We start from the raw sequence: 25,645 nt of genomic DNA, 5'->3' as shown, positions 1-25,645 counted from the left end.
TACGAGGACACCAGTCACATTGGATTAGGGCCCACCCTGACGACCTTAGTTTACCTTAATTACTTCTTTGAAGGCCTGTGTGCAAGTACACTCACACTCGGAGGTGCTGGGGGCTGGGACGTCAGCTTATGAGTTTGGGGGGACACAATTCGGCTTGTAACACCACCGGTTATTTCTCTGGTAGAACTCTGACGATTCTTGAACCTACACCGTTTCTGCATTAGGGAGCTGGTGGCCTCCCTCCCTGGGAAAGGGGAGGATTTGGAAGTGTGAGGGGCTCCACACAGCTGGGTAGAGACCTCCGGGACTGGGGGGGACCCTCGACTGCCTCTGGGAAGGGAGAACGTTGTCCTAACATTTCTCTCTCCCAGACAACAGCGGCATGACCAACCTGCGCTCAGATCGGCCTCCATGTGCCGCATTCGCTCCCCGGGGGAGATTTCCACAGGTCGAGCTACGGGTCAGAGAGCAGGAAGGGTCCTCGAGATTTGCTGTGTCTCTGAATTTTATCCCAAATCAGGCGGCGGCTCCGCCGTGGTGCCTGTTTTTTGGAGGCTGTGTTTCTGTTTCTCTATGCTCGCTGCACAGATAAGCCTGTCAGTGTTTACTCGAGATCGGGGCTGTGTTTCTGCAGCTTGTCATCCGATTTTCTTCCCTCGTGACGATGTCCCATGATATGAAATATTTCTCCAGAATTTTGTGTTTTCAAAGGGAGAGAAATTTGTTTTTATCTTTTAATTAAAACAGTGCGAAGTTCTCATTTTTGTGCGCCATTCCTGTGTTCTATAGTCTTGTTTCCAATCATTTTGTCTCACACACACGCTGTGAGAGTCCCCCTCGGTCTGTGTCTCTGGGCACTTCGGCTGCATTCATTAAGAATCTACCGGTTGTGTTGGATTCATGGGAAGACCAAAGCGGATACAGTATGAACTCCGTACAGTACTGACCCCCTGCCTGTCAGAAACCGCACCCTGGCTGAGGCGCGGAGTCCGTGGTGGAGGGAGCGGAGGAGGAGGCTGGGCTAGCCATCTGGGACTCGGGCGGGGGACGCTTGGGCCAGCATGGTGGCCGGGAGGGGATAACGGGACAGGCCAACATTTTAAGTGGGAGCCGAATAGTGATGGAGGATCCTCCTCCCTGGTTGAAGCTGTTAGAAGTTATCCCGGGGGCCGGATGAAGCCTCGTGAAGACCCCACCCTGGAACGGTCCCTGATCTAGAGAATTTCCTTCCGAAAGATGCGCCTTGTGGACACCGTGCTGGAGGGATCCATTTCTAAAGCACAAACATAGTTTCTTTTGCAACCACGTCTCTTGTAACTGCTCCAAAGTTTTAATCACAGAGAAAAGGAAAGAATGGCAGCGTAGCTTGACCTGTGATTCCCACATTTGTGGGAAGGGTCACAGGCCAGCTGCGTAGTAAACGCTCAGTGAACACTTGCCATCTGAGCTCTGCGATGCTCACCGCACACACTCAGGCCACGTGAAGAGTGTCCGTGTGTTAATTTGTGCTCTGACACGTCACACGTGGTAACGTACGTGCACCCACCTCTCCACACTCACACACCAGCTTGCAGGCAGTGCAGAGCCTGGCGCGTTAGGGTTCAGAACTTCGCAAACCAACCCGCCGGAGAAGTCCTGGGCCCCCTTCTCCCCAGCAGCCTGCCTCCCACCAGGCCTCCTCTGGGAAAGCTCTGATGTGTCCAGCTGTGGGGCTCAGTATGGAGAGGGGCTTTCATCCCCAGAGCAACTGGAGCGTGAATCAGGGAGGGGCAGGGCCATTTTACTGGGGGAAGGAAGCAGAACAATGAGGAGGTTACTGCAGGAAATGAGAAAGATGGTCAGTAACGAAACAGAGCATTTTGAGGCAGAACTGGTAGATCTCTGTGTCTGGAAAGGGTGCCTCCAAGGCCCCGTGCCCAGGGTTCCTGCCCAGCCCCGCTGTGACCGAGTATTTTAAAATACAGGCTTCATTATGACTTAGGCGTGGCCAGGTCAACACAGATCAGGAGATGAGTGCCTCTGAAAACGTCAGTGGCTACTCACCATTCTCGAGAGGAGAGGGCACACCTAGTCAGGCAGGGGCCACGCAGGGAAGCGGCGCGTCGGCCAGGAGGCAGAGGGCGCGAGGGGGACCCGCAGCAAGAGCCTGGGCCGTGGCTTCCGTGCAAGGAGCAGGCAAGGCCAAGGGAGCAGGCTTAGGGTTGGCTCGCCTGGATCGTTCCCGCGAGCGGTGGGGCGCAGGGGCTGCCCCTGGTTGTCGGGCGCCTGGCCCTGGGCGGCTGAGGGCGGGTGGACAGTGGCCCAGAGGGTGCGCGCCCCCCGGAGCAGGTGGGGGGTGGGCTCTGGATTGGCTGGCATGCATACAAGAGGCACGCTCCGCTGGTTTCCTGTCTCTCGGAATTAGCTGTCCTCGAGGGGCAGTCCCTGCAGGGTCAGCAAGGCCCCGAGAGGTCACAGCGTCAGAAACATAGACAGTGAGAGGCCTGGTTAATATGGCCAGGAGAGGGGTGGGGCAGCTCCAGGTCCCTCTGTCCTGCTGCTGGTGGTGAGGGTGGGGGACCCAGGCTGCAGAGAGCTGCACGGTGAGATCGGATGCCACTAGGCCAGCCTTGTTCCCACGTCTCCTCTGTCCGCGGCTCTGCCTCCTAAAGCAGCGCTTCTCAAATTTTTCTGTGCTTTTGAATCACCTGGCAGCTGACTGAGTAGGTCTGGTGGAGCCTGTTATTCCTGCATTTCTAACAACGGTCTAGCAGCCCCAGGCACACCAGGAGTGCCGGTCACCCCACTGGCCAGGCCCAGGCTCTGTGCAGAGAAGTCCGGGCTGAGCCCACCCCTTCCCAAGACGGCTTCTCAGTGAGGCAGGCCTTCTGCACGCTGCCCTTGGCACCCTCTGGCCAGGTTGACCTTCCGCTGTTGGCGTCCTCTCCTTCCGGAGTGTGAATGCGCTTGGATTTGGTTCTGCTGCCCATCCAGACAATCTCACATCACCTGTCTCCGGGGCAGGACTCACCGTCTGTGCGCATGCGAACTCATCTGCCATCTGCCATCTTCCCGCTGCTCGAGGCCTGGTCTTTGGCGGCCCGCTGTCCACACCCCGAGTGACGGCGAGACATTAGCCACTGGAGCCCTCTTTTCTGTAACGCTGAGCCCCAAACTCCGTCTGTGGCCACCGGAGCTGGGCACTGTCCGCTCAGGCAGAAAGGGGGTGACTGTTTAGTGGCCACGCAGTGTGAAGCATCTGGGTGAAGAAGCAACAACCAACACACAGAATAGAGAAGATGGGCGAACGTGGCTTCATCCAGACGGAACCCACAGGTGCCAAGGGAAGGGGAGCAAGAAGCTGGCAAAAACAGAGGCGGCACAGTCCAAACCTCGTGGTTCGTATACAAAGGGCGCAGACGTGTCCAAAAGACCGAAGCTGAAGACCAGAAAGAAAGGGCGAGCAAAGGGCTGGCAAGAAGCTGCGTGTGGAAGAGAACATTCGAATTATCAGTAAGTACGGAGAGATACTCCACCTCTCCCATCTGGCAGAGTGGACATGGAAGTCAAAGTGAGGCGCCACTTTCCACGCTAGATGGAAATACGGGGAGCGTGCGAGGGTGTGGCTGGAGACACGGGTTCATCTGTGGCCCGTGTGTGGCGTGGTCTGGTGCTGCCTTTCTGGTCCACGTTTTAGCCATCGGTCCGAACACCCTTCGACCCAGCGATCCCCGCATTTGGGAACTGGGTCCTCAGTCAACAGGGAGGATGCACCCAGCAACAGGGGCTATGTAACCCAGGGGACAATCTTTGCTTCTCCCGCCGAGGGGATATTTGGCAGTGAATACAACCATGTTTGGTTGTCACAACGGGCGGGGGGCAGGGCAGGTGCTCCCAGCATCTAGTGAATAGACCGGGGATGATGTTGCACATCCTAAAATGCACAGGACAGCCTCCCCCCCCCAAAAAAGAATAACTGGCCCCAAATGTCAGCCACGCTGGGTTGAGGAAGCCGCCCTGAGCCCAGCAGTTCTGCTCCCGGTGTGTGCCCCGGACAGGGGGGCTCCCCCCGATCCCCACAAGGACTCAGGTACAAGAATGCCCACTGCAATGCATAGGCAACACTGTGTGTGTGCCAGGCACCGTGCCAGGGATGGGGGCCGTTCTCGTATTCTTTGTGGTGGGAAAAAAAAAAGGGAAAGGGAAACAAGCATCTGTTGACAGAGAACAGGCAAGCAGGTTGCCTTAGTATCTCAAGTTCCTGTAACAATCCAATCCACCAGGAGCACTGCGCGTGGACTGGGGCGGCGGGGGGGACATTCCTTCTGTCAGTGAACTTGTATGACGCGCTAAGGTGCGCTCACCAGCGCTGGGAACACCCCCCCGCAACACACACACACACACTCTGATGGGGGGGGACGACTTCCAGTCTCTCTCCTCCCCCCTCCCCCAGCTGCAGTTTCCATGGCAACAGCTGAGCCCACCTCCTTCTGGAGACCAGGTAATTGCTCTAGGAGGGGAGGGCAGCTGGGGGTTCAGGCCCACAGTCTTGCAGCAGTGGTCTGAGCCGGACTCTCGTGCCCCTTGAAATACATCCTTGAATGGGAGCTCGGCAAAAGATCACAAAACCCGCTGTGAGGGCCTCCCAGGACCCGGTCAGAAATCACACGTGTCTTTAAAGCACCAGTAACATCAGCATTATGGTTTCTTCTCCTTGTTCATTCGTTCATTCATTTATTCGACAAATATGGGTCGACTGTCCTGGGAGCGGGGATACAAGGAAAGGCACGCTCTTGGCTCGGAGAGCTGAGCTGTGAGGGGCTTCTGTTCCTTCCAAGGAGGTTCTCTTAGAGTCATTCAGTAGAAGCTGATGGAGGGACCACTGCGGTCGAGGGTCACGCGAGGCAGAGGGGGTGCATGAGGAAGAAAGCACACCAAACTCCCTGCCCTCGGCGAGCATGTAGTCCAGTGACGGGGGGAGATGTTAAACCAACATATGTATTTGGGCTCCCTACTGTCTGCCTGGCCTGTGGGAGGGTCTCCAGACGTTTTCAGAATGTGAACAAATGAGTGGATTCTGTTCAGCTCACAGTCGGGATTCTGGTGCCTTTATTCGTTTAACGTGGTGTCATAGCATTAAGCTTCCTTCCTTGGATGGACGGGCGGTTGGTCGGATATTAGAGACCCTAGAATTGTCTGAGTAGGAGGAAGGAGGACCACACGGGACAGGGAGAGAGCCGATGGCCTTCAGCTTTCTGCTCAGCACAGAAAGCGTGGGTGAATGTTTTCATATTTGGATGGAGAATAGCTCAGGAAAGACAACTCTAGAACTTTTACTGCCTTAAGAAGAAAAGACAAGAGCTGAAAAAGTAGGTACAGAAGGAAAAAAAAAAAGTGAAGCAAAGAGACAAAATGGGTGAAACTACTTTGCAACCTGATGAAGATCAAAGAAATTGTATCTTTTATCTGCCAGTTGTGTTTGTGACAAATGAATTTAAAATATGAGGAGGGCAGAAATGAGCCTCAAATTATATATATGGACAGGAAGGCTTTAAAGAAGAAAATTGAGGGAAGCCTGGGTGGCTCAGTTGGTTAATCGTCTGCCTTTGGCTCAGGTGGTGATCTCAGGGTCCTGGGATCGAGTCCCTCATCGGGGAGGCTGCCACTCCCCCTGCTTGTGCTCTCTTTCTGACAAATAAATAAAATATTTTTTAAAAATTAAAAAATAAGAAAATTGAAATGATCAAAAAATACAAAATGATATTCCAACCTCTTTGTACTCAAAAACAACAACAACAACAACAGAACCCTGGATGTGAAAAGCAAACTGGCAAGCCGTTTTTCCCATTGTCAGAGGGACAGAGATGAAAACATCGTCCAGCGGAGTTGGCAGTCGTGTGGAAAACAGATACCTTCCGGGGCTGGTGTTGAGAAGGCAGCTTGCTATAACCTTTCTGGCAAGTTCTTTTAGCGGTGGGCCTTAGCTTGTAAAATGCGTATGCCCCTTGACCGGGCAAACCCACCTCCGGGAGCCTGGGCCCCGCAGACGTTCACAAAAACACCTACAGCCACACCGAGGTCGAGGCGGTCCCAGGGACAAGTGCATAGAATGTGCGCACCGGGATGTGAAGTGCCCTTTGCTGCAGGACTTTACAGCCCAAAGACACGAAATCTTCGCTTGATCAAGAAACTGTGTTTTGAAGGATATTTAATGTTAGGATTTTATGTTAAATCAACAAGAGCTGGACTAAAAACTTGTATAGGCATCAATTATCCAAATTTGAGCAAATATAACCCATTTACTTGCCCATTCATTAACCCGGCATGTGCCAGACACTCACTCCACCCCAGACCGAGGTGAGGACACGGCAGAGATGAAAAACACAATGTGTCTATTCCCAGAGGGCGTCCATTTCTGCAGGTGACGAAGACAGAAGTCCAAGACCATTTCGGGGAGCAGTGTGACAATATCTAGAAAAGCTGGTTAGGTGCATTTCCCTACCACTCAGAAAACCCAGTTTGAGATTCGTGCCCTGCAGGAAACTCTCACACGGATTTGTTTGTTCAAACTCTGTGCCGGGTACTGCTCTGTGCCCTGGAGAGCAGCGTAGCAAAGAAGAGAAATGGATACCATCCTAAATGTCCATCAACAAGCAGTGTGCACATTCACTGAGGTCTGTCCAGACAACGGAATATGACGGACATTTTTCGAGCAAGAGAGAATGGACACGAGCTGCAGAATGATTCGTCGATGTAAGACCTCCACCCCGTCTCTCTCAGCTCCCTGCTTCATGTTCTCTGTTGCCCTCGGAATTCCCCGAGATTATTTCTCTCCTGTCTCTCTGCTCGCCACTTTTAGCTGGCATTATTTTGGATTCGGGGAATGCAATTCATGTCGGTGAGTTGGGCCGCCTGTGTGTGTGTGTGATTCTCCTGGGAACACACAGCAGTGAGGAGAAAACACTCTTGGTTCAGAGACACGGAGAGGGGGTGCCGAGCCCTTTACTTTTGCAGCAGACTTTTAGTGAGCACCTGCTTTGGGGTAGCCAGACATTTTGATCCCAGCACAGTCTGACTCCAGAGCTGGAAATTTCCAGTACTCCTGAGGCTCTCGCTCTCTGGCCCCCTCCCCTCTCCTTCCAGGAGCCCGCTGTGGTTTCCATAGCAACGGCCTGAGCCCGCCTCTGCGGCTCAGTCAGGTGACAGCTCTTGAGAGAAAACAGATGTCGAGGTGCCCCCTGACAGAGACCCAGCCTGGGTGGGGGCGGGGGGGGTGGTCTCACACCTGCAGCCCCTCCCCACTGCTGGTCGGGCCCATCCTTTGTGCACATTCATGCACATCATTAGATGGGGGTCAGTGAGTAGGAACACAAAGCCGGCTTTTTGGGTCCCAGCAGGCCTTATAAGAACTCACAAACCCTTGGGCGCCTGGGTGGCTCAGTCGTTAAGCATCTGCCTTCGGCTCAGGTCATGATCCCAGGGTCCTGGGATCGAGTCCCACATCGGGCTCCCTGCTCGGCAGGAAGCCTGCTTCTCCCTCTCCCACTCCCCCTGCTTGTGTTCCTGCTCTCGCTCTCTCTCTCTCTGTCAAATAAATAAATAAAAATCTTAAAAAAAAAAAAAAAAAGAACTCACAAACCCCCCACAAGAAGCGGGGATGTTGGTCTTAGCCTTTCAACACTCACTGACTCATTCTACATATTAATTAAGCCCCACTCTTTTCATGAAGCCAGGGATGCGATGGGGAGAAAAACAAGCAGTCTCCACCCTGAGACCCTAATATCCGAGACATCTGTTCCTCTGAAACAGGCATTTAATCATCAGACAAATAGGTACCGAGGCCCCCTGGCCACGTACCAGGTGACAGAGCAGGGGGTCAGATGCGGCAGAAACCAGACAGTGGAAAGCCCCTGCTTCTGGGGCTTCTCTTCTAGTGGGGTTGCGGACAGTGGACAGGAGAACCCAGAACGCAGCACCGTGATTAGAGCAGTGAAGAAAAAAAGCTTGGGCAGAGGCTGGGGAGAGGGCCCAGGAGAGGATGGGCGTTGAGCAGATGTGTAAGGGAAGGGAGTGAACAGGGATGAAGGAAGAGGGGCCCAGGCTGTCTGGGGGCTTGTTGGGACATCCTAGGAAGGAAGCAGCCCCCCAGCAGCGTGAGATAACAGAACATAAGAGGTGAAGTCAGCGATGGAGGAAGGTCAGGTCACGATGGAAGGCACTTAATTAGCCCCTGTAAGTATTAATCTAGAGAGTGTTATTTGTATTAAGTGTGTCCATCACTCAGTGACACAAGGATGGAGGCGTCCACGTGGCTCAGAGTCCGTGGGAGGGAGAGGAATCACGCTGACAAACACACGGAGGTGACATCGGAAGGACGAGTGGTTCACTTGGTGACCACCCTGGTGCCAGGTCCCGCCTCCGGGAAAGGGACGCGGAGAGAGGCATTTCGGCATTGGTTTGGGGTTTGGCGTCTGGGGGGGTGCCTCCTGGGCGGGGCTGTGAATACCAGGGTTGGGAAGGGGTCAAAGGGGCAATGGTGATGGTGACGTTGGTCACAAGGACACATTTCTCTCGAGCGACTGATTCCCCTGGGCTGTGTGAGCTCCAGGTGCTGTGTGCCTTCCATTCACCCTCACAGCACTAAAAGGCAGTTGCTACCGTTGCCCGTTTTACAGCTGAGGTCCCTGAGGCAGAGGACGAGGAAGGCCGCTCCGCGTTGCAGTTAAATGTGGCGGCACTGGTTCCAATCCATCATGCCGTCTCTGTCATTTCTTCGAGCCTCAGTTTCCTTGTCTGGTTAAGAGAACCCTGTTAGGCCCTGGACAGCACTTTGGGTTTTATTAATTAGCCATTGTAAGTATAAATATACATAATATTGTTTATCAGCTCTGACAGGGCTTATAAGAAAAATGGGGCCAAAAGAACACCTTGACTCACAGATGTGTCTGAGATTAAATTTCACATGCAAGGTTAGGTTTGCATACAGTAGGTGCTCAATAAACACGAGTGACACATTTTCAGTAGGAGTAGGAGGACTTTCCTACCTAAAGATTGGAAAATGAGTAGGCAGGCCATGGGGCTTCGGTGTAAGTTGTGCAGGCTGTTCACTGCACAAGGGTGATAATCAAGGCGGCTGGTAAAAGGGTTGAAATCCAAACCATCCTGTCCCACCAAGCTGGGCATGGAGCTGTGAGGCTGCACCCCACTGGGGAAGGGGCATCCTTTGCTACTTCAGGTAAGGTCTGGGAAAGCCGTGGTCCTATCGCCTCCCTGCACCGGGCCTTTTGGACACCAGATCAAGGAGACGCTGGTGTAATAGCCAGCATTCTTGGCAGCGACAGAAGCCAGCATGACACCAGCCGTTGAGAGAGGCACGGCGGGATGGCAGGTAGATCTTTGGAGAGGCAGGACAGCTTTAGATCCCTGTGGAGGTTCTGGAGGCAGTCTCGTAGAGGCCGGCCGCAGACTGGTCTGGGGAGGACACAGTCACTGCTGCCCCCAGACTCGAGGGTCCCCTGCGGCCCCTGGGAATGAACGTTCACTGTCCAGGAGGCGTTCTCTGCCATCCCACTAACCTGCGTGCCTCGATGACAAATAAGGGGAGTCCTTACTCGGAGGAGGTGGAGGAAGAGATTAAACAGAGATTCTTTTTTGATCTGTTTCTGTATGTGAATTTACAAACACATCCACAAAGTCAGGCCACAGAATCATACAGGCTTCTCACTTAGTACATCCCGAGCATTTTACACATACAACTCTGTTATTGTAATCACTCCCATCGATTTTTACTTTAATTCAATGTAACACAGGATTTTAGAAGTGGGCTCGAAATGCTTGATGCCTGCGGAGTCCCAGGGAAGTCACCCGGCACTGGAACTAAAGCCAGGAGAAAATCAGAGTCAAGATTTTCACGCCAGAAAAGTGGAGAGAAACTCATCTGCAGCTGGCTCCAGGGATGGCATCTACAGAACAGACGACTAGTCTTAAACATGTTTGGGAATGAATGTCTCCAGAACACTGGCTATGTTTTACTGTTTCCGAGAAAGCCTTTCCCTTCCTGAGTTAGAAGGCAATAATACATAGAGAGCTTGGACTCCAGTCTGGCACTCAGTTCATTAATCAGGGAAAATTCTGAGGTCGGTTGATTTATCTGGCACGCAGACTGAATGTTGACATTCTTCGAGCCTCGTCCAGAGGGCCATGAAACTCCGGACGAACTCCTCTCCCATGTGAACCATCTTTTCAGTTTAATTCTGGCTCAGACTCCGCGGTGAGCGGCTGGTGCCAGTACCTCGTTGAGGGACACAGTTTCTCTTGGGCCTTTCCTCTGCTCAGTATGAGACTCGACGTGTCAGCGTTCTTACCATCACAGAGAGGGAAGGATGCACGAATGAGTCCCAAAAGCACACAAACACGAGCACAAAGACACATAAAGCTGACCACATAAAACCAGTGAGATGCCACCTCGCCCACCAGGATGGTTACTATTAAAAACAAACAAACAAAACCCAGCAGGTATCAAGTATAGGGGAGGATGTGGAGAAGCAGGAACCCTCGTGCACCGTTGGTGGGCGTGCAAGCTGGTGCAGCCACTCTGGAAAACAGTATGGCGGTTCCTCAAAAAATTACAGATGGAGCTACCCTACGACCCAGCAATTGCTCTTCTGGGTACACACCCAAAAGAACTGAAAGCAGGGTCTTAAAGAGGTATTTGTACACCCGTGTTCAGAGAGGCATTATTCACAGGAGCCGAAACATGGAAGCAACCCAAGTGTCCATCAGTGAATGAATAGATGGACAAAATGCGGTCTGTCCGCACAAGGGAATACTATTCAGCTTAAAAAGAAAGGAGGAGGGCGCCTGGGTGGCTCAGATGGTTAAGCGTCTGCCTTCAGCTCAGGTCATGGTCCCGGGGTCCTGGGATCGAGCCCCGCATCGGGCTCCCTGCTCCTTGGGAGCCTGCTTCTCCCTCTGCCTCTCTCTCTCTTTCTCTGTGTCTCTCATGAATAAATAAACAAAATCTTAAAAAAAAGAAAAAAAAGAAAGAAAGGAGGGATGCCTGGGTGGCTCAGTCGGTTAGGCGTCCGAGTCTTGATTTCGGCTCAGGTCATGATCTCAGGGTCCTGGGATCAAGCCCCGCATTGGGCTCTGTGCTCAGCATGGAGTCTGCTTGAGATTCTCTCTCTCTCTCCCTCTGCCCCTCCCCACTCAAAATAAATAAATCTTAAAAAAAAAAAAAAAGAAAGGAAGGAAATCCTAACGTGCATGGACCTTGAGGACGTTTTGCCAAGTGGCTTAAGCTAGTCACAAAAAGACAGTGTTATGGTTCCATTTATATGAGGTACTTAGAATAGAAAGTAGACGGTGGCGCCAGGGGTTGGGGGAGGGGGAAGGGGAGTTGTCATTTCGTGAGGACGGAGTCTCGGTTTCACAAGATGGAAAGTCCTGGAGACGGATGGTGGGGACGGTTGTGGAACAATGTGAATGAACCTAAACTGGACCATATCCTTAAAAATGGTTAAGATGGTACATTTTATGTTGTTATATGTATTTTAGCACAATTTTTAAAAAGTGTGTATGTATATGTATGAGGGAAAGCCACAAGTTAAGAGAGATTGAAAACACAACTGGCTGACGTCATTGCAGCCGACGTGGTAGTCAAAGGAATGTATGTCACTTACGTGTATGAATTGTGTTTCAGGCCAGTAAGAGACTGTAAAACAGGACGAAGGATCTGAAAAGGTGTTCACAGAGCAGAACTCCCAGCGTGCAAGCAACAGTCACAGAGATCTCGTCCCACCTGTGACCCACAAACCAGATGCCGAGCCAAACCGAGACGCAGTTTCCACCGCATCAGGTAGGCAAGGATGACAACACGCCGTCAACGGGGGGCTGGGGAAGCAGGCCCCTTCCTAGTGCGGGCGGTGGGCACACGTGGGCTACGGCCTCTCTGTCCTGTATTTTTGGCAAAGTTTAAAATACGTTTGCCCAACGACCCAGCCGTTCTGCTTCCAGAACTCACAAGCACGTGAATGCCCACCTTGTGGTCATGGTAGCGGCCATGATTAACTAAAACCAGCGAGGTAGGGGCTTGCAGTGAAAATGAGGAAGTGCTTTCCTACAAAGCAACTTGCGTTTTTTTTTGTTTTTTTTTTTTAAAGATTTTATTTATTTATTTGAGACAGAGAGAATGAGAGAGAGAGAGCACATGAGAGGGGGGAGGGTCAGAGGGAGAAGCAGGCTCCTCGCCGAGCAGGGAGCCCGATGCGGGACTCGATCCCGGGACTCCAGGATCATGACCTGAGCCGAAGGCAGTCGCTTAACCAACTGAGCCACCCAGGTGCCCAGCAACTTGCGTTTTTGAAGAGTACTTAACGCCATGGGAGTTGGGGTCCCCGAGACGACCCGCAGTTTCCATGATTCACTGGAAGGACCTTGGGACACGGCACGAACTTGTCCTCACACCTGGGTCCACAGCACCCACACGTTTTCGTCATGCGCTAGTGCCTGGCATCATTTCCTTCCTCCGTTTAGTGAAAGCACTTCGTTATTTATTTGGGTTTCACTCACCAAAATTCACTTAGCAGGGAGGAATAGGCAAGTGCAGTTCTCCCTAGAATCAAATACAGACCACTTCTATTTTTCCCTCGCAAGGAGGACGCGTTCCTCACGTCACAGAACAGACAGTGCGTGTGTTGGGGGGGGCGGCAAATGAATTTTGTTCTTTCCGCAAACTCCTGTCGTGTGGCATGTATGCGAGGACGTCCTCAAACTCACGTTTGCCTCTGGAGCCTGGATGTTTCGGCGCCCTGAGCCTCTCTCTCTGTGTGTCTCCACGATTCTGCAGCCCCCTCCCCTCCCCTCTCCCCTCACCCTCAGCTGCGGTTCCCATGGCAACAGGCAAGAGTGGCCTTTGTCCTGCAAAGGTCTTCAGGGAGAACAGCAAACAGCAGTGGACAACAAAATTAACCGGGGTGGGGAGGGCGTCTACCAGAGGCCCCGGCATGTTCTTTCCTGGAATTAAAATGCACTGCAGGGCGTTTGTAGAATGTCACCTAATCAGTGCCTTGGACATGGCAAGTCTCCCAGGAGCACCGCGATGCAAGCGTTATCAACTATAATTATTTGTTCATAGACTATGGATTTCACACCAACAGTAATGGCAGTTACTGTTCTAGGGTATGGGATTAGAACAGTGCTTTTCAACTGGGGGCGATTTTGCCTCCGCGAGGAGGCATTTGGAAACATTCTGGCTGCCACACGCAAAGGGGCAGGTGCATCTAGTACACAGAGGTGGGGATGCTGCTAAACACCCTACAGTAAACAGGACGCCAGCCCCCGACAAGGACCGACCCAGCCCCTAGCGTCAATAGTGCCAAGGTTGAGAAACCCTGGGTACAATGATGTGGAAGAACCTGCCCTGAAAAGTCTCGTGGTGCTTACTGTCTGAGGGGGGAGACCACAAACTAAATTTGATTTGTGTGCTCTGATAAAGAGTGAAGGGGTTAGTGGACGAGAGGGTGACTGGGTCAAAGTGATGGGGTAGTCAAAGGCGGCCTTTCTTGGGTTGTGATAAATGAGGAGAGAGCAGAATAAAGCCAGGGAGCAAGTCATGGGAAAAGAACATTCCGGGGGGGGGTACAGTATGTGCAAAGGCCCTGGGGTAGAAACACATTGAGCACATTCAAGGAAGAGCAATGAGACCACAGTGGTTGAAGTGCTATTAGGCAGGGTAAGGAAGGGGGGGGGGTGGATCAAGAAGGGCCTTGTCGATGGTAAGAACTGTGGGATTTGCAATTTAGCTATTAGAAATTTTAATATTGTTAGCATCACCGATAATTAATTGAACATTTACTGTATATCGGGCTTTCTCCGGGACACTGGAGATCACCAGGGCATGGAGCAGGCTTCTCACTACCTTCTTGCAGCAACAAGGACACTGAGAGAAAGAGATCAAACAGTCACATGAAAGTAAACTGCCAGAAGAGCAAATACGGACTTAGTGACTTCTCTGGGCTGTGTGGCCACTGGGCCGCGGGCTGGGCCCACAAATGATGGGGGGGGCCCTATTAGGTAGCCGAGAGAGAGGAAGAAATGCACTTAGATGTCTTAGATGGTGGAGCTAGTCACTGAGATGAAGAAGCCTGGTGTTTTTAGAATCAAGCAGTTTCAAATCTGGCTGGGACCCCTGATTACCAACACATCACCATCATCATCATCACAATTACTGTCATTATTATACAATAACTAACATGTGCCAGGCACGCCGTGATGCGCTGTTCCCAGGACATAGCTGCAAGGTGAGTGACATGACCTTCCCACTTTACCGACGAGCTCCCGAGCACACAGAAGAGAAAGGTGGTCCTATCCGGTTCTAATTGCAGAGTTAGGCCGCCCTAGATGGAGCCCATCACACCACAGCCCCCTACACCCTCTGAGCCACTTGCTTCATTTGAAAAAAAGAGGACCTGCCTCTCAGGGCTCATGTGAGCATTACATGAACAAAGGCACGATCCCCACTCAGCAACGCAATCAGTAACAGCACACAACACTCAGTCCTCAAGATAAACAGCATTTTAATGCAATATTAAAAAAAAAAAAGCCATTAACGAAAACCCCCTCATGATGAACCAGCTATTAACATTTTGTGTATGTTTATTAAAGGGGGGTTAGTTATTTATTTAATTTTTTAAAAATAGTCTCTACATCCAACATGGGGCTTGAACTCACGACCCCAAGATTAAGAGTTACACGCTCTACCAACTTAGCCAGCCAGGTGCCCCGCTTTTATGTATTTTTAAATATATTTTTTTAATTTCCTCACGGTATCTATCACTTCTATTTTTTTCCCCAAAGATTTTATTGATTGATTGATTGATTTAAGAGAGAGAACACGAGCAGAGGGGAGAGGCAGAGGGAGATGGGGAGGGAGAAGCAGGCTCCCAGCTCAGGGATGTGGGGCTCGATCCCAGGACCCCGGGATCATGACCTGAGCCAAAGGCAGGCGCTTAACTGACTCAGCCACCCAGGCGCCTCTTAAATTTATTTTTAAGAGACGATGTTTTTTCAGAAATAGATTTTGAAAATATTATTGATGAATTTGCTTCCATTAAATCCAGGAAAGTAAAATTATAATAAAATATGGTTTTTTTTCTTTTGTATAAATAAGCTATCTAGACATATGATAATGTTGTAAGTTTTAATATATTTACTTTTCAGTTTTACAGTATTTTTTCAATGAGTTTAATGTTCTAGAGGAAAAAAATCAACCATTAAAATTTTACATAAAAACACAAAAATAGGGACGCCTGGGTGGCTCAGTCAGTTAAGCATCTGCCTTCGGCTCAGGTTATGATCCCGGGGTCCTGGGATCGAGTCCAGCATCGGGCTCCCTGCTCGGCAGGAGCCTGCTTCTCCCTCTACGTGCCACTCCCCCAGCTTATGCTCTCTCTCTGGCAAATAAATAAATAAAATCTTAAAAAATATATAAATCTTGGGGCGCCTGGGTGGCTCAGTCATTAAAGCGTCTGCCTTCGGCTCAGGTCATGATCCCAGGGTCCTGGGATCGAGCCCCGCATCGGGCTCCCTGCTCAGCGGGAAGCCTGCTTCTCCCTCTCCCACTCCCCCTGCTTGTGTTCCTTCTCTCGCTGTGTCTCTCTCTGTCAAATAAATAAATAAAATCTTAAAAAAATATATATATATATATAAATCTTTAAAAAATCCCACACACATATATAGGAACTCACATTTTTTCCTTAGCCCCACACTTCAATATGGCTCAACACACACTGGACTTTATTTAAATTTTTGACATTCCATCCTTCCATCATGGCTTTTTATTTTTGGCATTCATTTTGATTTTTAGCTTACAATGCTAGTTTAACATTCATGGAGAGATGTCACAGAGGCAAGAATTCAAACCGAAAATCAGGGCTGGAGATGGTTTTTGTGAACGTGGCTCTGGATAAGGGCAGCTCAGAGGGAGCAGAAAGGATGTGGAAGCTGGTGCCAAGGTGGGCCCTAGTGATTCAGAGTCCTGGTCCTCGAGCCTCTGTGCGGTCCCCTCCCACAGAGGAGACAGCTAGCTGACCTGTGTGACCAGCAGGATATTACAGAACTGTCCATGTGTGGTTTCCAAGGTGGGGTTATGAAAGGCATGGCTGCTTCCTGCATGCTCTCCCCTGTCTCACTTGCTCTGGGGGAAACCACGTCATGTGGGCACTCAGGCGCTCCCCTAGAGAGCTACTCTAGGCCAGGAACTGAGGCTTCCTGCCACTAGGCAGCATAACTTGCCAGGACTGTGAGGAAGCACCTTGAACATGCACCATCCGGCCCCAGTCAAGCCTTCGCGTGACTGCAGCCCTGGTCAGCATCTTACTAGCAACCTCAGGAGAGACTCTGAGCCAGAACCGCTCAGCTGAGCTGCTCCTGCTTCCCAGGATCATAGGCATTGTTGCTTTCGGTCCTAAATGTTGGGGTAACTTGTTAGCAACCGTAGGTGACCAGTGCTGATGAGAAAGGTGGACCTGGACCGAGTCCTGGAGCCTTGGCTACTTAGAGGAGCGCCTGGGGAAGGAAGACAAAGACCATAGGGAGGTTAGTGTCCCTGTGAGTCGGTCAAGCTCTGTGAGCTGAGGGACCCAGACGGACGTAGCCATCGGATTTAGGATGGGCAAGAGCAGCTTCTTGGAGTAGAGTGCTGGGCCCCTGGCTGGTGGTGGGTGGAGAGGGAGCGGGGAAGAAGGGGTGCAGAGGTGCCCACCATGAGTGTAGATGTTTCCACAGGGAGCGTGCACGCTCAGCACACATGCACGCATGCCGCCCCAGGCCACAGGCACAGAGTCAAATTCTCCTAAATACGTTCCAGTCACAGAGGGGACCTGTTTGGGGAATTCTGTCTGACAGGAATTTGCTGAGCACGTACTGTAGCTGTTCTGTGACAGCGTGTGGTGGAGGCCACAGACTCCAGCCTCAAGTACAAGACTTGGCTGTTTATAGGTTCGGTGCAGGAAGGAAGGAGAGGGCTGAGAGGCTGGATGCCCCATACCCCACCCTTCAACACAGCAGAAAGAGAGGCTTTCTTCTGGGGCTCTGCTCACAGATGCCCCTTCACACACACACACACAGCCGGTTCCAGGAACTGCCGTGCTATCCGCGGGCCAGAGAGGGCCTTGAACTCCCAAATCAACAAACTTTGAAAGTATGAACTGAAAACAGACGCTCGCAAAGAGGCCGTGTGTACATCTGGAAACAAGAGAACTCACAGTGATTCTTTTTTCGTGAGACCGAGCATGGCATCAAAGAGCTGAAAGGGGGGAAGGAGGTTCAAGGTCGTGTTTGTTCTCTGAGACTCGTTCAAACATGGGACGTGAGGTTTTGTGGGTCGAGAAGGGTTGATTTCCTTGTCGGTGGATGTGTTGGAGACAATCTGTCCATGCAGCAGAGCTTCCCGGGCACGTGGCGTAGGACCACAAAGTGCCGCAGCGCACAAGCACACGTTAGTACTTCTTAGTGTTGTTATTACTTACAACAGGCGGCTCTGCACGAGGGTTGAGGTGCGGGGTGAAGACACACCCCCTAGCCTGCAATGAGGTCACCTCCCAGATAGGAGTTCAGAATGTGGTATTCACCCTGTTAGTGGTAGGAATTCCTCAAGGGACGGTCCTAGCAAAAGCACGGGCCATTCTGGGGCCCCCTAAAACGCGGTGGCAGCGTTTCGAGCCCAGCGATGAGGAGGGAGCCAGGTCGGCTTCTGGGGATGTTCCGGAGCCCATCTAGTCAGGACTCTGCGATGGCTGCGTGGGGAGCATGGGAGGGACAGCTGAGGTGGACGCCGTGGTCCTGCCTTGCCGAGTGGGTCCTGAGACAGGTGTCCTGCTCGCTCATGCACACCCCAGCTGTACTCCAGAGGGGAGGGTCCACTCCTTCCACCGTGGCCAGCACAGGGCCAGGCCAGATGATGGTTCACGCGCACCAGGCTGTGCCCTATTCGCTTTACAAATATGAGTCATCTAGTCTTCGCTGACCCCTATGGGGGCAGAATCTGTGTCGTGCCCATTTCACAGATGAGGAAACTCAAGTACAGACAGGTAGAGCTCCACGAAAGCAGAGACTGGGTCTGTTCTTGTGCACTGTTTACTTTCCAGTGCCTAGCAGACTGTAGACGCTCGAAAAACAGTGTTGAGGGAGTGAGCATACAAACAAATAATTGAACTAATGAACACTGGCGGCGCCTGGCTGGCTCAGTTGGTGTAGCATGCAACGCTCGATCTCGAGTCGTGAGTTCGAGCCCCACGTTGGGTGTGGAGGTGACGTAAAAATAAATAAATAAATAAACTTAAAAAAAAAAAAAACCCTAATGAAGACCGGATGGTAGGAGATGGTGTTTGGGCTACCAGCACCCATGACCACCACTCAACTAAACACTTGCAATGGTGTAGAGTCGGCAGAAGCTCCAGAGCCATCTCGTTGCCCGTCTGCAAAGACTCCATCAGAAGGAGCAGTTGTGGCAAGTGAGGAAGACATGCACGGTCGCTGGTGGGAAAGCAGAGTCGAACAGCCGCTGTGGAAAACAGTATGGCGGCCCCTCAAAACGTTAAGCCAGGAATTACCATGTGGTCCCGCAATTCCACCTCTGGGTCCACATCCAAAAGAACTGCACGTAGGGTCTCAAAGAGATGTCTGCACATCCATGTTCATAGCAGCATTATTCACAGTAGCCAAAACATGGAAGCAACCCAATGTCCTTTGAGGAATGAATGGATGAGCAAAATGTGGCACATCCATATGCGGGAATATTATTCAGCCTTGAAAGGGAAGAAACTCCTGTCACTCGCCACAGCCTAGAGCTGTCGAATTCAGAGAGACCGAGGTAGGATGGTGGCTATCAGGGCTGGGGGAGGACGGGGTCGGGGGTTGTGGTTTAATGGGGACAGTTTCAGTTTGGGAAGAAGCTCAGAGACCGATGGTGGGGATGGTGCACAGCAGTGTGAATGCACTCAGTCCCACAGAACTACGTGCCTAAAAAATGGTGAAAAGGGTAAATTTTATCACATGTATGCTTTACCACCATAAAACCTTTTTTAAATGCGCATGGAGTGTTGGCGAGATGTCTGTGCCTTTAAGGGTCTCCTCCCCTCCAAGGCACCCTGGCTGGTGGGGTGTCAGCAGCTCCTTTCCCCAGGAGCCTTTACCAGCCTCTGCATCAGGAGCGGGCTCCCGGCTGTTGCCATGGAAACCACAGCACAGGGAGGGAGGGGCTGCAAAGGAGGGGAGAGAGCCTTGGAGCCTGGAATTTTCCAGGCTCTGAAATGGCAACAAATGAATCAATAAAAATATGGGTCTTTGTCCCCAGTAAGACCGCTGCCCCTACCTCCTCACTAGGGAGTGGATACCGTGCCCGCCCGGGCCAGATCCGGTCCAGGCAGGTGTCCCCCGTGGGTGGTCCTCAGCTGGTCGTTTGCGTATGGAGCTTGTGAAACAGATTCTCATTTTAAGGCAGACTCTCTCCAGTTACTTTTCCTGAAGTAAAAATCTTTGGAAAAGATAAGAATCACGATGGCTTTCCTCTTTAGCATGTTGACTTCTGAAGACAGGTTTTGCGCTACTGGAATTCTAATCAGGCACAGGTCTTGGCTCACTGATTCAGTTAGTTTACTTAACCGGGAGCCTAACTGTGGGCCAAGAGAGCGCCTCTTTTTAAAGATACCGTCCACCCATTCAGTCAGCTGACGGATCCGGTGTCTGCCGCTGCATAACAAACCATCAGGAACTGAGCCACTTGAAACTCTGCGTATTATCTGGGCTTGCTGGGGCGGGAGTGGGGGGCAGGGGTCTCGCAGGCTGGACCATTTTCCCTTCTGGGTCTCGAGGTCCTTTTCCAACACCATGCAGCTGTTGGTAGAATTCAGTTCCCTGAGGCCGAAGGCTGAGGTCCCTGCTCGTCCGCGGGCGCCCTGTTGTTTTCTGCTGCGTGGCCCTGTCACATATATGGTGGCTTCCTTCTTCACGTGCAGGTCACTTCCTTTGTGGAGATCCTTTGAGGCTCAGGATGAAGCTGCCTTTTCATTTGTGTTCCGCTTCATATTTGCGTTGGCGGGTGAGGACGACTCCCAAACCAAATTCAGGACTGAGTTTTTCTGGTCCACCCAAGGTACCCATATGGGCTGAATTGCATCCCCCCAAAACTCATGTTGAAGCCCTAACCCCCCAAGTGTGCTGGTATTGGGACATGGGCTTTGAGGGGGTGATTAGGTTTAGATGAGGTCATGAGGGTGGGATCAGTGGTGTTTGGAAGAAGAGGAGGAGACCCCAGAGCACTCTCTCCCCATGGAGCAAGGACACAGCCCGAAGGCGATCATGGGCAAGCCGGGAAGAGGGTCCTCACTTGGACTTCCAGCCTCCCCTGCTCTCTTATTTCAAGTCCGCTCAGACACCACTTCAGCAGGGTCCTCCCTCCTCCGCTCCCTTCCCCCCACGCCCTTCCCTGTTCCCACCCTCCACCCTTGCTCTGTTCCTGATGTTTCTCACCCCTGGCTCTCTTCCTGTGTCTCCCGCTAGATGAAGCTCTGGGAGGGTATGGCTTCTGTGCCATCCCACACACTCGACTCCCTTTGCGTTGCGATGGGCAGCCTCCCGAGTTTATGCTACTTCTCCCATCCCTGGGTACCCTGGCTGGAAGTCGGCAAGCCAGCTTCTTCTCCTTCAGCGGTGATTGGCCGAGGCTGTTGCCATGAAAACGGCTGCAGTGGGGAGGAGGGGACGGAAGGGATCCAGAGAACCTGGAATGTTCCAGAAGGTGGCTAAAGACTCTGTGTGATCTAGTAATCGTGGCCGAGCAGGAACTTAATAAATGTTTTGAATGAAGCAGTACCTGGGCCACAAGGAGTCACCCTGTGCTGGGGGAGGGATGTCACGTACCTCATTTCTACTTGTACTTGCAATTTTCTTCCCATTTTGGGGGTGGAAATCTATACAGTTGGCATTTGAACTCATCCGTCCATCCACTGACCCACCCACCTGCTTGCCCACTGACCCGTCGATCCACCTACATTAATTATGGTTTTTACCTTTCGGTGTCTTAGGATGTTTTGGTATCTGGGGGGTGGGGGGGGCTGGGACTTAGAGGAGAGACAGCCTTCCCCAGCGGCCCAATTCTGAAGGAGAATAATAGCCTGCCATATGCAAACCGACTGATTCCACTCATCTCCTTAATCTGACTCACCGAGCCCCCGTTTCCCCTGAAGTCATCCTGGGGCAGGTACGATGCATAGGAGTCCGTCCCTAGAGCCAAAGGGCTCCTCCCGGTCCGCGGATGAGTGGTCAGAAGATGCTGCTTCTATCAGCGGCTTTTTTTTTTTTTTTGACACTTGGGATTTCTTAGGAGTCCACAGAGACCCAAATAGTAAAATTCTGACCCTGCCCCAAAATGCATTTTTTTTAAAAATCAACTTATCGGTGTGTAATGTACATACAGCAAAAGGCACCTGTTGTAAGCATGCAACTAATGGGTTTTGATGAATGTAGGCACCTGGGTACAACACCACAATCAAGCTGTAGAACATTCCAAGGATGCATTTTAATAAGGGCGCCTGGGTGGCTCAGTTGGTTAAGCAACTGCCTTCAGCTCAGGTCATGAGCTGACTCCAGCTCATGGAGTCCCGGGATCGAGTCCCGCGTCGGGCTCCCTGCTCGGCAGGGGGTCTGCTTCTCCCTCTGATCCTCTGCCCTCTTGTGCTCTCTGTCTCTCATTCGCTCTCAAATAAATAAATAAAATCTTTAAAAAAAATTAAAAAAATAAAAAATAAGGTCTGTGAGGGACTGCTCAGGCACTGGCTACTTGACTAAGGATGACCCCGCCCCATAACTGCCATCTCCGGGGAGGGTCATGTTTCTTTCTCTTCTTGCTAACATAGCCTAGCACAGGGTGGACCTACAGTGAACATCTGTAGGATAAACTGTGGAATGGAAGCATCTCCAAGCAGGCTCTTGTAGAGAAAAACAAAACAAAACGAACAAACGTAAACACTGCAGGGAGGAAAGATAATTTTCTCTCCACCCTTCTGAGTTCTTGGCTGAGATCCCTGTAACGAAGGACAGATTAACAAGCATAAAACAGAAGTTATTAAGGTGTACATCTCACGTATACATGGGAGACGCCCAGGCAGAAAGCAGCTCCCAGAGCGGCCTAGGATGCAGGCTTGCGTACCGTCCCCATAGGGAGAGGGACAGGGGATGTGGGCCTTTTTGGGGAGAATAAATGATTTTGGGGAAAGGAGGTGTGATGGTTTGTGATGGTCTTTCTGGGTGTGGTGTCTGCTTCTGGTCACCCCTCCTGTGACAAGAGCCAGTCTTTCCGGGGGGATGAAACTCCCCGGAGGGACTGATGACGTTGAGCTCCTGTCATGACGTTGAGGATCTGTACTGAGGTGGCTGAGGGGCCCAGACAAAGCCCCTCCCTGCATTTGCTCTTTTCCAAGGGCCCGCAGCAAAAAATAACCCACGTCCCAAAGTGACGTATTTGGGGGCAGCACATTCTGCTATCCGTCAACATCGTATCTGTGTCTTTCTCATCATGGTGGTCCCAGGGTCTGGCACACTGACTTACCAGAGCAGGCTCTCAATACATGTTTGTTGAGTGAATAAGTAAAAGGGAGGAGGATATGGTGAGGACACTGAATGTTTAGGTCCCCGGCCACTTCTGGTGTGAAGATGTGGGGTTTTCTAGATCCTGTGAGGCTCAGAGCCAACTTTGTGCCCTTGTGCAAAGACGTGTCGCAGGACAAGCACAGAGGATGTGCGTGAGCCGCTGATGAGGGCCCCCCAGCCTCCCCATCCCTCACCTAGGCTGGCTGCACACTGGAACTCCAGCCTGTCCCTCCTCAGGGCTCTTTGGTTCCTTAGCAACCCAGACAAACTCAGTCTGTTACCATGGAAACTGCTGCTGGGCTGAGGAGGTGTCAGTAGCTGAAAATCAGCAGAGAGAACCTCAGAGGATGGAATATTCTGGAATCTGGTACTAAACCAAGTGTATGTTCAAAATCCCAGCCTGGAATTTGCTAGTTTCTCACTCATTATTTGTGAATAACTAAAAATATGGGTCCTTCCCCTGTGCACTGCTGATGGGAACACAAAATGGTGCAACTGGTGTGGAGAGCGGTCTGGCGGTTCCTCAAAAAAACCAAGCGTGGAATTAGGATCCAGCAACTTTGCTTCTAGGTACATTGCCCAAAGAGTCGAAAGCAGGGCCTCAAAGACATATGTGTACACCGATGTTCATGCAGCCTTATTTACAGTAGCCCAAGGTGGGAGCAGCCCAATGTCCATTGACAGGTGATGGATAAGTAAAACGGGGTGTATGCACACAGTGGGATATCGTTCAGCCTCCAAAAGGAGGGAGGAGGTTCTGGCACATGCCACGGTGTGGATGAACCTGAGGACATGATGATGTGTGAAAGAAGCCAGTCACAAAAAGCCAAGTACTGTAGGAGTCCCCTTATAGGAGGAACTTGGAGTGGTCAGAGTTGGAGAGACAGCCCGCAGGATGGTGGGGGCCCCGGGCTGGGGGGAGCGGCAACAGGGACACAATTTCAGTTTTGCAAGATGAAGAGAGTCCTACGGACGGGTGGTGGTGATGGTACTTAACTCCACTGAACTGCACGCTTGAAGTGGTCAAGATGGCAACTTTTATGTTACATGCGTTTCACCCCAATTTAAAAAATAAACATGAAAAAATGTAGGTTTGGGGGCAGGTGTTTCCATCTCTCTCTCTGAGACGTGGCTAGTTGAACTTATGGGTAAAATCGGAATATTAATTGGTCCTGCCTTGTAAGACAATAGTAACGATACGGAACACACGGTCCAGCGTCTTATAAGCCATAATTTGACAAAAGGTGGTTGGTGGACTAGCTACGACGGGCTTCCTTTGGAGAACTTTCCCTAAAGATGACGTGTGCACCCATCACAGACTCTTCCTCTTTCGACACCGGGTATCCCTCCCCCCAGTCACTTTCTTCAGCGATGGCGTCCCCCTGCCGAGTTAGCGCATTGTCTTCCAACCCTGGGGTCGAGCCAGCCGTCTGTGTACCTGCCCTGTATACTTGGGACTAGAACATGGTTGCAAGGAGCACCCCTACCAGGTGAAATCATGGGTCCGGAAGCCACATGGCTTCCGTTCAAACCCCAGCCCTGCCACCGGCTAGCGGCAGAATGTTCCAGAGATTGTCCAACCTCTCTGCGCCTCCATCCCCTCATGGCTAAATTTGGGATGATAATATCATCCACCTTACAGGGTTGATACTTGTCTGTGGGCGCCCAGCACAAGCAGACACCACAAGCCGAGCGAAGGCACTAAATGCGAGCTCGATATTCTTGAAAGGCGTCTGCTTTTTGATGATCTGATTAATATCAGGATCTCTGATTAATATCAGGATCTCCAAATAACTTCGCGCGTCAGTTTTGATGCATCCGCGTAAACCCAGCTCCTGGCCCTGGGTCTGACTCATAGGAGAAACTCCATCAGCAGCACTAGGATCAATATTAACAATTTGTTAACAAAGCCCCATGTTTTATGAGGCCTTGCATGATGTGGCTACGTTGGACTCCCTTGCACACGCACAGTACGTTTTTGCCTCCGGACCTGCTATTCCCTCTGCCTAGATTTCTCTCCCCCAGAGAGTCTCATGTTTACCATTTGGCCTTCTGCTCAGATAGCCCCACGGCCTTAGCACGCATCAAAGACCGTCCTTGCCTTCCGTATTAACGCCTTCCAGTTCTCCGCTTTGTTTTTCTTCACAGGCCTGGTGAACTTCTGAGGTTGTGTTAACCCTGTTGTTCACCGTCTGTCTCCCTTGCACCAGGGGAGGGAGGCTCATTGTATTCCCTGCCGTTACCCCGAGGTCTAGCACGATCCCGCCTCCCAGAAGACACTCGACATCTTTCTTAAGGCAAGGGCCAAACTTTGGGAACAGACGAATGTGTCTCCCACGAGAACAAAGCACAGGGTTGCCTGCCATTTATTCTCTGCTCCCAGATGAGGGCCTGGCACCCGGAAAAGCTCCATCAGTATTTACCAGACAGACGACCTGATGGACCCTGAGGACAGATAATGCTGTTGGAACCGGAGGCTGCAGGAGATGCATGATTTCTACCTGACTCTCAGAGCCCCTCACCTGTGTGTTTTCGTTCTTGTGCATACCCCATTCAAAGGCACCCAAAGATGTGCCTGGACCAGTGCGGGGGTGGTTGCAGAGCTGAGCCCCTTCTGCATCCCTGTCCCCATCCCTCCTGTGCCCACCACCGAGTCTCAGTGAGATGAGTCAATGGCCTGCTCCCTCTCTCCAGATTGCTTATCACCCTTAGCAACAAAGGGAGGCTCAGACCGTCGCCATGGAAACTGCAGCGGAGTGGAGAAGGGCAGGTGGGGAAGGGGCCCAGAGCACCCCGGAAACTGGAACGCTGAGCTGACACACAGTAGGCCTTCCTTTACAGGATGAAAGAGGCTCGAGGCAGCCCCGCCCGCACTGCTCATTTTTATCTCCAGTGAAAGAATAAACCCCGTTGCTGGGCACATACTCTCAGTTAGTTCACTTTTCATCTTCAGTGAAATCCAGAACCTGTTAGGTGTTCACATTTCCCCAAGCACCGACCCTGAGCTAGGAGCTTTCTA

General features: G+C 51.6%; 1 long non-coding RNA gene across 1 annotated transcript in view; it reads left to right on the top strand.

Moving 5' to 3' along the window:
- LOC110573745 overlaps positions 1 to 25,074 on the top strand; it is a 52,406-nt gene extending 27,332 nt beyond the window's left edge. Inside the window, exons 2-3 of the long non-coding RNA XR_002479925.1 lie at positions 11,681 to 11,836; positions 25,010 to 25,074. This is a non-coding gene — a long non-coding RNA (uncharacterized LOC110573745). The remainder of the gene's footprint in view (positions 1 to 11,680; positions 11,837 to 25,009) is intronic.
- The last annotated feature ends 571 nt before the right edge of the window (positions 25,075 to 25,645 follow it).

Source organism: Neomonachus schauinslandi, chromosome 16 (genome assembly GCF_002201575.2).
Source record: "Neomonachus schauinslandi chromosome 16, ASM220157v2, whole genome shotgun sequence".
Lineage (NCBI taxonomy): Eukaryota > Metazoa > Chordata > Mammalia > Carnivora > Phocidae > Neomonachus > Neomonachus schauinslandi.
The sequence above is the reverse complement of the archived record's forward strand: the minus strand, read 5'-3'. Positions and strand labels throughout refer to the sequence as shown.